We start from the raw sequence: 13,439 nt of genomic DNA on the forward strand, positions 1-13,439 counted from the left end.
TTACCTGTTTTCTGTTCATTAGCCTTGCATTCTTCTATGTCTTATACAATATTAAATTCATCTCGTGTTTATATTTCAGTTATTGCATTTTCAGACCTAGAACTATTTTATTCTTAACAACAGATTTCTGTTCTCTGGTGAAATTCTCCATCTTGCCATCTATTTTCATGAACATATTAATCACAGTTATTTTAAAGTCTGTGCCTGATGACTTGACTATCTAGATATCTGAGCCATTTACAGACCTGTTTCTTTTGTCAGTTTATTTCCCTTGGTCCTTTACTTTGGTATGCCTGGTAATTTCTGATGAATGCCAGACATTGTGTATGAAAAACTGGACTCTGAATGATGATGATGTAATCTTCTACAGAGGGTTTATCCTATTCTCTGATAGGCAGTGGAAATGGGGTGGGGAAGAGGGGAAAGATTAACTTAATCTAATCAGGGACTGAACTCACTGGGGATTGGGTTGCAGTTTTTGATAAATTTGGTCTACCTTTGATTTGTCCCCATTATACTGGTGTGCTAAAGCTCAAAAGAGTCTATTGTTAAATTTTTTAAATCTTTGGGATATAGTTGCTAAACATAAACAATATTAAAAACAAATTATATAAATTTAGAATTAAATTATAAACAAAGATAATACATACTCTAAATTCACCACTTCTAAATTTTTAACTAAATTTAACTGTTGTTCTATGCTATTTACATCTGTGTATTTGTATTACAAAAATACTATATAATGGTGTTACTACATATCTCTTGTCAACTCCACATTCAGTAATGTAAGAGTTGTAACTTGAAATAGCCTAAGGTGGAAGTATCTGCACCACAAGAATCAGCAAACCCTACAAACTAGGGTTTATCATTTTGTGGATTGTTTGGATCAGTTGTTCTTAACTGTTGGTAATTTTGGCTGCCCTACCCCACCCCAGGGTATGCGTCAATTCTTGGAATTATATTTGTTTGTCATGATGGTGGGGAGGGGGTGGGAGAAAAAGAGGGGCAAGAGCTACAGCTATCTAGTGGGCAGAGAATAAGAATGGTCTAAACATCCTACAACGTATAGGGCAGCCCCCTATGACCAGATATTACCCAGCCCAAACGTCAATAGTACTGAGGCTAAGAAATCCTAGTCTACTAGCATTTCTGTTTCTAAACATCTGGAATCTTTACTTTTCTCCCGTTGCCTAGAACTGGCAAACGCCTTTGAGGAAAGTAGTGAGCATTTTATCCCAGTTTATTTTGTTGTTGCAGTTGTAATTTTTCTAGTCTTTTGAGTCACTATTTAGTTCAGTTGTTTTTAATCTTTCTTATATTTAATAAACATGTTTGACTACAAACTTTTCATTTGATATCACTTTCAGTAGCTGACCTTGTCTATTTTCACCTTCTGCTCTTTTCACTGTGTCCTTGTAAAAGGTCCCAGCCATGGACATTTCCATCTTTCTCTTAGTTGGAATACGTGTATCTTTGCAGTTGCAAGCAGTGCTATTGTTGAAAGAAGCATCCACTAAAATTAAGTTCCCTGAGAGGTCTATAGATGTTACTTTGAAAAGTGTGGTAGGGGGTAACAATTTCGAGACTCCAAGTTTTTAATTATACTTCTAACATTCCAGTATCAACTTGAATCATTTAACTCTGCTGTTACTCTTGATTTACTGGAACTAAAGCCATTTATTTAATAAATAATTTAAGTAGCCAGGATATGTAGAGTCTTAGCTCAGTTGGTAAAGAATCCACTTGCAGTGCAGGAGACCTGGGGTCAATCCCTGGGTTGGGAAGATCCCTGGAGAAGGGAAAGGCTATCCATTCCAGTATTCTGGCCTGGAGAATTTAATGGACGGTATAGTCTATGGGGTCGGAAAGAGTCAGACACTACTGAGCGACTTTCACTTTCACGCCCCTGCACAGGGTGCAGATGTTAGCTGCAAAAATCCTACATCATGACCTCTTCTCTCTAGAGGTTTCTAGATTTGTTAGAGACAGACTTACAAATAACTAATGTATTAAAACTCTCAGTTACTTCATCTAAGTTCCATTATTTGGGGAATTTAGAATCCAGATTAAATTACTGGATAGAAACTGACTTAATTTTAGATTTGTATGCTACTTATATTTTACCAGGCAAAATTTTAAAGGTGCAGTCTTCACAAACCTTATTTATATTTATACCTTTATATCTTTTCAAAGTATTTAAAAATTAAAAAAAAAAATTTATTTTACCTTGCTGCACAGCATGTGGGATCTTAGTTCCCCAAGCAGGAATCAAATCTGCACATGCTGTATTGGCAACGTGGGGAGTCCTGAGCACTGGACCACCAGTGAAGTCCCTTAATTATTTTTTAAATTGAAGTATAGTTAATTTACAATGTTGTGTTAGTTTCAGATATATGGCAAAGTGAATCAGTTATACATATATGTACATATGTTTGTTCTTCAGAATCTCTTTCATTATAGGTTATTAGGACTATAGTTCCTCATAGGTCCTTATGGTTTATCTAGTTTATATATAATAGTATGTATATGTAGGGAGAAAGTAGGGAAAACCACTAGACCATTCAGGTATGACCTAAATCAAATCCCTTATGATTATACAGTGGAAGTGAGAAATAGATTTAAGGGACTAGATCTGATAGATAGAGTGCCTGATGAACTTTGGACTGAGGTTTGTGACACTGTACAGGAGACAGGGATCAAGACCATCCCCATGGAAAAGAAATGAAAAAAAGCAAAATGGCTGTCTGGAAGGACTTACAAATAGCTATGAAAAGAAGAGAAGCGAAAAGCAAAGGAGAAAAGGAAAGATATACGCATCTGAATGCAGAGTTCCAAAGAATAGCAAGAAGAGATAAGAAAGCCTTCCTCAGCGATCAATGCAAAGAAATAGAGGGAAATAACAGAATGGGAAAGACTAGAGATCTCTTCAAGAAAATTAGAGATACCAAGGGAACATTTCACTTAAAGATGGGCTCGATAAAGGACAGAAATGGTATGGACCTAACAGAAGCAGAAGATATTAAGAAGAGGTGGCAACAATACACAGGAGAACTGTACAAAAAAGATCTTCACGACCAAGATAATCACGATGGTGTGATCACTCATCTAGAGCCAGACATCCTGGAATGTGAAGTCAAGTGGGCCTTAGAAAGCATCACTATGATCAAAGCTAGTGGAGGTGATGGAATTCCAGTTGAGCTATTTCAAATCCTGAAAGATGATGCTGTGAAAGCGCTGCACTCAATATGCCAGCAAGTTTGGAAAACTCAGCAGTGGCCACAGGACTGGAAAAGGTCCATTTTCATTCCAATCCCAAAGAAAGGCAATGCCAAAAATGCTCAAACTACCGCACAATTGCAGTCATCTCACACGCTAGTAAAGTAATGCTCAAAATTCTCCAAGCCAGGCTTCAGCAATACGTGAACCATGAACTTCCTGATGTTCAAGCTGGTTTTACAAAAGGCAGAGGAACCAGAGATCAAATTGCCAGCATCTGCTGGACCATGGAAAAAGCAAGAGAGTTCCAGAAAAACATCTATTTCTGCTTTAGTGACTATGCCAAAGCCTTTGACTGTATGGATCACAATAAACTGTGGAAAATTCTGAATGAGATGGGAATACCAGACCACCTGACCTGCCTCTTGAGAAACCTGTATGCAGGTCAGGAAGCAACAGTTAGAACTGGATATGGAATAACAGACTGGTTCCAAATAGGAAAAGGAGGACGTCAAGGCTGTATATTGTCACCCTGCTTATTTAACTTATATGCAGAGTACATCATGTGAAATGCTGGGCTAGAAGAAGCACCAGCTGGAATCAAGATTGCCGGGAGAAATATCAATCACCTCAGATATGCAGATGACACCACCCTTATGGCAGAAAGTGAAGAGGAACTAAAAAGCCTCTTGATGAAAGTGAAAGAGGAGAGTGAAAAAGTTGGCTTAAAGCTCAACATTTAGAAAACTAAGATCATGGCCTCTGGTCCCATCACTTCATGGGAAATAGACGGGGAAACATTGGAAACTGTCAGACTTTATCTTTTTGGGCTTCAAAATCACTGCAGACGGTGATTGCAGCCATGAAATTAAAAGACGCTTCCTCCTTGGAAGGAAAGTTATGACCAACCTAGATAGCATATTCAAAAGCAGAGACATGACTTTGCCAACAAAGGCCCGTCTAGTCAAGGCTATGGTTTTTCCAGTGGTCTTGTATGGATATGAGAGTTGGACTGTGAAGAAAGCTGAGCACCAAAGAATTGATGCTTTTGAACTGTGGTGTTGGAGAAGACTCTTGAGAGTCCCTTGGACTGCAAGGAGATCCAACCAGTCCATTCTAGAAGATCAGCCCTGGGTGTTCTTTGGAAGGAATGATGCTAAAGCTGAAACTCCAGTACTTTGGCCACCTCATGCAAAGAGTTGACTCATTGGAAAAGACTCTGATGCTGGGAGGGATTGGGGGCAGGAGGAGAAGGGGACGACCGAGGATGAGATGGCTGGATGGCTTCACCGACTCGATAGGCGTGAGTTTGAGTGAACTCCGGGAGCTGGTGATGGACAGAGAGGCCTGGCGTGCTGCGATTCATGGGGTCGCAAAGAGTCGGACACGACTGAGTGACTGAACTGAACTGATGTATATGTTAATCCCAAACTCCTAATTTGCCTCCCCCCATCACTATTCCCTTTGGTAGTCATTAATTTATTTGTCTATGAGTGTATTTCTGCTTTGTAAGTAAGTTCATTTGTATCTTTTTCTTAGAGTCTACATGTAGGTGCTATCATATGCTATTCATCTTTCTCTGACGTATTTCACTTAATACAATGATCTCGAGGTCCGTCCATGTTGCCACACATGGCGTGCCACTCTTTCTATGGCCAACTAATGTTCCATTGTATACATGTCCCGCATCTCTATCTGTCCATCTGTCTCTGGACATTTAGGTTGTTTCTATGTCTTGGCTACTGTAAGCAGTGCTGTTATGAACACTGGGGTTCATGCATCTTTTCTAATTATAGTTTTGCCCAGGAGTGGGATTGCAGGATCATATGGTAACTATTTTTAGTTTTTCCAGAACCTCCACACTGTTTTCCATAGTGCCTGCACCAACAGAGTAGGAGGGTTCCCTTTTCTCCACACCCTCTCCAGCATTTATTATTTGTAGACGTTTTGATGATGACAGGTCTGACAGGTATGAGGTGATACCTCACTGCAGTTTTGATTTGCATTTCTCTACTGACTGCTGATATTGAGCATCTTTTCAAGTGCCTGTTGGCCATCTGTATATTTTATTTGGAAAAATGTCTATTTTTTTAATCAGGTTGTTTGCCTTTTTGCAAGCCAGATGAGTTGTTCTTCATATCTTCTATAGCATGCTTATGTGTTTATTTCATTTGGTACAGAAGTACTATCAGTTAGAAAGCGCTAATGTTATTCCTACCATTTTACAGATGAGAAAAACGAGGTAGAATGTTTAAGTAACTTGTTCATGGTTATGCAGTTAAGTCCATGCTGGAACTTCATAAAACTTTATTTCCGCTTGGTACTCTGGATAGCTTCTGCACTTTTCCTTATGCAGTCACTTATCCATGTATAAGACACACTGAAGACATGTATCTGAGTGAAAATTTATGCAATTCTCACTGAACTGATGACCATGTTTTGAAAAAAGTATTATTCATTTATAAGAAGAGCAGCTTTGTGGACTGCCTTAGAAGTACTGGCTAAAATTGTACATTATAAACTGTCTTTAAATAATTTCAAAGTCTGTGAATGGGAATAACAGATGTTCATTAATTTTCTGATGTATTTTCATATAATCAGGATAAATTTACATGAATTATAGTTTTAAAAGTTTTGCCTATTATGTTTCCCAATTTATTATCCATTCTAATTCACTAATAAAAAACTAATCTATTTCTGTCTACATCGGAAAAATTAACTACACAACTAGGATTTAGTTTAGGAAATAGAAGGCAAGATTACCTTTCTGCATTCCTCCCCATTCCAAGATACACAGACAGTCTTGTACCCAATTTCAACTATCCAAAGATTTTATGTGTAATTATCACTTCAATTTTTCTATATGTGTCTATGTAGTTTTTAATAAGAGAAATACAGTTACAATTATCTTTGCATATTGTCAGACTTTGAATCATGCCTTACTATAGTTTTCAAGTTTCTCAAACTGGAGTTGTTCTTTATGTTATGCTATGCTTTTATGATTTTACTATTTATGCTTTTCTTTTTCTTCTGATGGTTTAATGAATCAGGTTTAATTAGTCAGAAAAACTAACAATATTTTTCTCTCCCTATCTTTGCCAGTAATTCCATGAAGTACTTTTCTTTCATTCTAGCTGTGGTCTTGCCCTGAGCTTTCAGGTGATGTGAAGATAGAACAGTAATTCTCTACATTACAGATGCTTTTCCTGTATATCATTGTATGTATGGACAAGACAGAAAATCAATGGAAAGAGAAAAATCGATTTGGTATTCTCTTCAAAATAACATATGAGTTATTTAGATATAACAAAAGTTTAAGTCACTACTCAGAAACCTAGTTCATTTCATAATGGTTTCACTGTACTGGAGAGCTTACTTTGTTAAAGGATTTAGAATGAAGTGAAGGGCAATTCAGGTCTTTTAAATTCAAGTTAAATGTAATTTGTTAAAGGTTAAGAAACATTTGCCAGAATTATGAGCAATTTCCAGCTAGAGTTCTATAAAAAGAAAGCTTGAAGTTAAATTCATGCTACTCTTCCTGGTAGAATTCCATAGTGAGTGGAATGGTTTCTGAGTAGATATCCTATGGCTAAGAAAAAGATTGGAAAAATGGAATTTGAATAGAAAGTAAGGATGAAAAACTCCTTCATTCTTCCCCTATCTCCTCCCCCTCTGTGCTTGCAACACACAAATACACACACACACACACACACACACACACACACCCCACTCTATCAGAAGAGGGAAAGCTTATGTTGAAAGTCTCCTTTAGTAATAATAAATGGAATAGAATAGTTGAATAAATTGTATGTGGCACTGAACTGGAATTTCTTCAGTGAAATGGCTTATGTTCTTAAAGAGCTGAAAAAAGGCTTAAATTTTCTAGTAGCCTGGAATAAGATTGCACGGGAGGCGCATGTGAAATGCAGCATGTGTGAACAGTTTTGCAGCAGAGTCCCATCTGAAACATAGCAACATAGCTGGAGCAGTGACTCACCACACTAACATCTACTGTTAACAGACAGACGCTCTCTAGTAAAGCCTGCACTTTCTCATGTTGGAAGGAGTTTCTTAGACTGTTGTGATGGTATGATATGTTCCTCAAACTAGGTCAGGCCACTTGAATTTAACATTGTTGAATACTTGCCATATACTTGGCACTTTTCTTACACCTGTTTGGTTTTATTTTTCCCACTTTATAGGTGATGAATTTGAGGTCACACATCCGGCCTGGTATTCAAGTCAACCCATCAACTGCTTTTAGCCCATGCTTGTTCTGATTGTCTGATAAAAATGAAGATATAAAGAAATTTCAAGATAGAAGGAAAGACATTTAAAAGAGCTCATGTCAGGTGGCCTCAGTTTTCTCAGAAATACAGGGACAGAATTTAAAACAGAAAAGCGATACAAAATTTGGAACACAGTTCCTTGAGAAACTGTAACGGGGGGTTAGTAGCGAAAATAAAACGACTTTCCAATTTTAATAACTAGAATCCAGCCCAGAAATCCAGCTGCTGCCCTACTTCACAGATGGTAAATGGCCTGATGGCTTCCTAAACACTGGCTACATCTTCCTGCTCAGATTCCAAAGGACTTCCCTGAGGATAACCGCCAGCTTGAAGCTGAATTCTTCTTAATGACCTGCCATGATGGATCTATTTACTTTTGATTCAGCCCTCCCTGATGCTGGGAAAGATTGAGGGCAGGAGGAGAATGGGACGACAGAGGATGAGTTGGCATCATAGATTCAATGGATGTGAGTTTGGGCAAACTCCGGGAGATAGTGAAGGACAGGAAAGCGTGGTATGCTGCAGTCCGTGTAGCAGCAAAGAGTTGGACGAGAATTAGCGACTGAACAAGACAACAGCCCTCCCTAGATTGGAACAGTCTTCAATTTTCAACTTAAACACTATGACAAAGGCAGAGTTTTCAAGGAGTTGAGGTGTGTGTGTGTATGTATGTGTGTTGCATTTATTCCAAGTATGCCGAGTAAAATAATCAGATATGAGTGATCAAAATAAAATTTTAAAACTTTATTTTCCTATAATAAACTTTCTTCTTTCCTCAAAGTTTTGAGTATTACTGTTTTAAATCCATGTACACTGTCTGTATGTTCTTCACAAGATACTTATCCTCTCAGTTTCTTCATCTATAAAATGTTTTGCTGTGAAGACTGAGTTAAATACAAAGCACTTAGAACCATAATGAGCAAGAAGTAAGTGCCATGTACTCTTGATTATTACTTACTATTATTATTATCCTCATCATTAGTGAATCTGTGTAAAATGAGCTATTAATTCAGTGCAAGGGCCGTATTAGTAAACACGTAGAAAATAAAAACTGTCTTATGTGGCTCCTAAAAACCTTAAAATTATCAGGAGTCGATTAATATGGATAACATTGAGGTTTATCAGCTGACAAAGGAAAAAGTTCTCACTGAAGCTATCAAACCCCTATTTTATTTTATTTTCAGCTCCAGAAATCTATCTTGTGAACTGTTCTGGCTTAATTCCCATTTTCATCATGCGTTTGTCTTATTCAAAGTCTCTCCACAGTCTATCTCACAAACTTCAGACATGCCTCTGATCAACAAACAAATATTTGATGGCTATTTTATGCCAGAGGCTAGAGATATAAATAGATATAAATAGCGAAGATCTGTCTGCAATGCAGGAGACCTGGGTTTAATCCCTGGGTTGGGAAGATTCCCCTGGAAAAGGAAATGGCAACCTACTTCAGTCTTCTTGCCTGGAGAATCCCATGGACAGAGGAGCCTAGCAGGCTACAGTCCATGGGGTCGCAAGAGTCAGACACAACTTAGCGACTAAACCACCAGAGATATAAATACTACTAAGACACGGCCTTGCAACTGTGGAGTTTACTTACTAGTGGGCAGACAGGCACATAAACAGATAAATACAAAACAAAGTGGGACTTCCCAGGTGGCACTAGTGGTAGAGAACCCGCCTGCCAATGCAAGAGACCTAAGAGACACAGGTTCAACCCCTGGGTCAGGAAGATCCCCTGGAGAAGGGCACGGCAACCCACTCCAGGATTCTTGCCTTGGAGAATCCCATTGACAGTGGAGCCTGGAGGACTTCAGTCCATGGGGTTGCAAAGAGTCGGACACGACTGAACAACTCAGCATGCCCTCACACACAGAACAAAGCAGAAAGTGCAACGAAGGAAATGCATGCATACAAGGTGCTATGGGAGCAGAGATGAAGAACACCAGAGTTCACCCTAGAAGGCTCAGATTTGGCTTCTGGAGGAAAGGATGCCAAGGCTTAAAGAATTTCAAGCAGAAACTTTAAAGGCTTCGCTGGGATCACAAGGCTTCCTTATTTGGTCCTTTTTAACCCTCTAGACATGTCACCATTACTCCCAACATAACTCACCTCCCAACTCCTACTGCACCAGTCTCAGAACCGTTCCCTTGAAAAACCCAGTTTTGATCCTATCTCTAATTCCTTACCTCATGTGGCATTCTCTATCAGATATTCTCTGCCTAGTAGTGTGTTCTCATCTCCTCCATGAAAACAGGCCCTACTGGAATACACTCATATACTCTCCTATTACTCATGAAAGCACTTCAAACAGGTATGTGCAGATTAATGTTATGTCTCCACAGTCTGTCACTGTTTATTGTTTATCATATCACTCCAACAAAACTATAAATACCTTAAGGATAAAAAGGGTTCACAAATTTATTCTGTTTCACAATACCTGGCAAAGTGTGAGAAAAGTCCAAGATGTCGAAAATACTTTCTGAATTAAATTATTTCACCAATGCCTTTTATGGTTTATCTGATGTGCAATAAATTCATTTTATGAAAGTTTAGAAGTTCAAATAGCCAGAGGAGAGAACATTCTTACTTCTGTCAGTTAATTTACTAACTGAAAGTCCGTAGTACTATATGAGAAATAAACTTAGCTTGGTAGAATTTGTGAATGTGAAGAAAACGTGAACCATGGAATAAATTACGCAGTTGGTTTATAAAGCAGCCTGTGAATAAGGTTCTTGTACTTGGTAAGCAGTAAAAAAGCAGTATATTGTTGAGAGGGAATGTACTTAGGGTAGAGTACAAGTTTGAATGGCCTTTTATGCAAGGAAGTATTTTATATATACATATATATATCAGTCAAGTAAATGAAGAGAATTATACATATATGTGAATATGTGCACATATACACATAAAATGAGTGTGAGTATGGTAACAGAAATGGCAGTTGGAAAAACAACCTTTTCATACTGCTAATGATAAGGCATTTTAAAACTCAGTGCTTCCTTATTGCTTTTTATTTATCTGTTTTCCTCCCACTGTTATTTCTCCTATTGTTCCTCTATTTAGTCTTTTCTGCCGAATTTTCTCTCACTCCCTCTTCTCTAACAAACAAAACCTCCACACACTTTCTCATTCACATTCATACTAACCCAAGTCAATCGTTCCCACACTTTGTGTTCAAAGTATGAAACCAGCTATATCAAGAGGGGGTCTGACAGTGATGCCATTAATTCACTAGACTACTGAGTGACTTTCAAACTTTTGCTCACGAATCCCTAAAAGAATTTTGAATAAAACAGAGACTCTGCGCCAGTTATCAATACATTGCCTCTTACCTCTAAATGTATCTTCCTTACCTGCTTTGCTAAAATGGAGCTGGGACCTTTAAATTTTTTGGGGGGGGTGGGGGGGTCAGCCAACATGATATTAAACTTTGTCAGTAGCGGGCATAGGAGAAGGATTACGGGAGAAAGAGGTTTTTCCTTCTTGGTTTCAGTATGCTTTCCAAACAGGCTCCTGCAGAGCCCGCTGCCTCCCTGGCATGTGGCTCGTGTGCATGGAGCGTCTCTTATTTGCAGGCCCTTGCAATGGGGGCAGCTTCCCCAGCACCCAGCTTCCTGGTGTACACAGCCTCTCTGGTCGCCAACACTTTGAGCCATGCTGCTTCTCTGGCGATAGCTCTGTGACACCAGTATCTCCTCTGCAGCAAGGTGCTGGTTTCAGGGCACAGGGATGAGCAGCACCTGGTGGCCAGCAGCCTCCCCAGCACCTCCCTCAGGCAGTTTTGGAGTGGAGGGCCCCCAGTGAGACACTTCCCTGCAAAGAACTTTCCCCAGCACCCCAGAGGGGAGGTATCCAGTAAGTTCCAGGAAGCAGAATCCCAGAAAGTTGCACCATCATAGCCCCACAGTGACTCCTGGGCCATCAGCTGCTGGAATCAGGGGCAGTTTGCAGGGGAAGCTTTCCCTTGAGGTCTATCTCAGCCCTAGGGGGCATGGTCACTTCCTGTATTCGCTGTCTCTATATTCTTCAGAATTTCTATTTGCTTCTTACCTACCAATCCCTCATCACCACCATTCTCTGTCACATGTAGTCGCTCTCTGTATTAGACTTTCCTGTTCAAATTATTGTGTGGCTTCTGTATCCAGATTGGGTGCTGACTGATACACACTTCCTCACACATTTTAATGTGATAGCTAAAATTTCTTACCAAGAAGTTAAATAATTGAAAAAAGATAAATTATCTGGTGTTCTGAATATAGATATTCTTAAAATATATTTTTGTCAAAACCTTAGAGTGATGTATCTAGATCAGTTAATGAATGGAGAAGACTACTGTATAACCTGATTGTAAACTGTCTCAAGTAAATTGGATTTATTTCCTGTACACACATACATACACAAAGACTTTCATCTAAAAATTTTGAACAAATATGTCCGTACATGTTTTCATGACACACATCTCACTTATGACTGGTGGAACATGGATAGACAGATAGATAGATAGAGCGGTAGATAAGCAGACAGCTGGCAGGCAGACTGAGGATCTCTAAGATGAAACACTGTTTCAATACTTTTTCTTTTTTTACCAGTTCAATACTTCTCAATGTTTTATTTTTGTTTTTTTGTTTGTTTGTTTGTTTGGCTTTGCTTTCAAGGGTCTCTCCAGAAGTAATGCATTCCTGAACTGTCCTTTTGCTCAGTGCCTTAGAGATTTTTACCCTGTGATAATAAATCATAGTAAGCACTGGGGTGGGTGGAAGCTATGCCATCTTTTGTGAAGTGAGAGAAGGGGAACCATGACAGAGGAGACTGGAAGGACGAGGTGGCAGACTACTATTCAGTGACAGACAGAAGTTTCAAGAAAATGCTTGCATAGGGCTGAGGATCAGAAAATTGCTTCCCTCACAGCTGTTCATGCCCTGTGGACACCCAGGGTACAAGTTTTCCAGTATGAAGAAAGCAGCGCCAGACCAAAGAACTACTGCATTCTATACTGAAGGCCAGAGAGACACTGTTCACTCTAAAACTGACAAGAAACCAAGTGGGAGAAGCTCAGCAATTTTTTTTTCATGTAATGTAGACTAAAAATATTAAATTATATTCCATAAAAATTTAGAAACTAAAAGCTTTCCTTACAAGAATGCTAAAGTTTCCTTTAGAGTCAATATCACATCAAATATGAAACTCCTGAACCCCACCCATACCTATGGTTGGATGAAGGTCTTGCTTTTAACTATTTGTGACTCAAGATGTCACATGGCTTAAATCCTTCATTTACAGTGGCTCTGTTTCTTATTTAAAACAGTGAGTTTTCCTTAGATCCACTACTTCACTAAATCATATAATAGGGAAAGAAATGAAGAATCTTAAACAAAAGCAAAGGAGATATGGCCAATTTTTACCATTTGGGATATTAACAAGTTTAACATGGCTCAGCAACTATCTTAAGTGTTATATCAACCATTATGACACAAACTAAAGGTGTTGAAATATAAAGACATGTGTTTTCTGAGAGGGAATGGGTGACAATTTGAAGGGCTGGTTTTTTTAACAGAATGAATAAATACATAAGAATTCAGAACAGATTCTCAACCAACACTAATGTGCAATAAGGTTTATGCAAGTTAAGAAAGGTTTTAAACTTAAAAATTTTTTTTAAGGAAACTACTGTTTCCTGTTATTTCTGGAAAATCTGTGAATGCTAGTGTTTTCAAAAGGAAACATTTGCGAGGAGATATTAAGTATATTTTACAAGCTATACATATCAGATTCTTGTTTGTGCATTTCCCCTAAGAAATTTATAATTCTGTTTTAAATAAATGACACTTTCTCTCAATTAAAGTTTCTTTTTATTTCCCTAAATCAGCATCCCCATGGGGAGTATGGGGCTCCTAGGATTTTTTTTCGTCCTAAATAAATACATTTTTAATAAAG

General features: G+C 38.5%; 1 protein-coding gene across 3 annotated transcripts in view; it reads right to left on the reverse strand.

The window, feature by feature from the left end:
- Window positions 1-13,439, reverse strand: part of MSRB3 (methionine sulfoxide reductase B3) — a 183,385-nt gene that overhangs the window by 107,484 nt on the left and 62,462 nt on the right. The window lies entirely within an intron of this gene.

Source organism: Ovis aries, chromosome 3 (assembly GCF_016772045.2).
Source record: "Ovis aries strain OAR_USU_Benz2616 breed Rambouillet chromosome 3, ARS-UI_Ramb_v3.0, whole genome shotgun sequence".
In the NCBI taxonomy this organism is placed as follows: domain Eukaryota; kingdom Metazoa; phylum Chordata; class Mammalia; order Artiodactyla; family Bovidae; genus Ovis; species Ovis aries.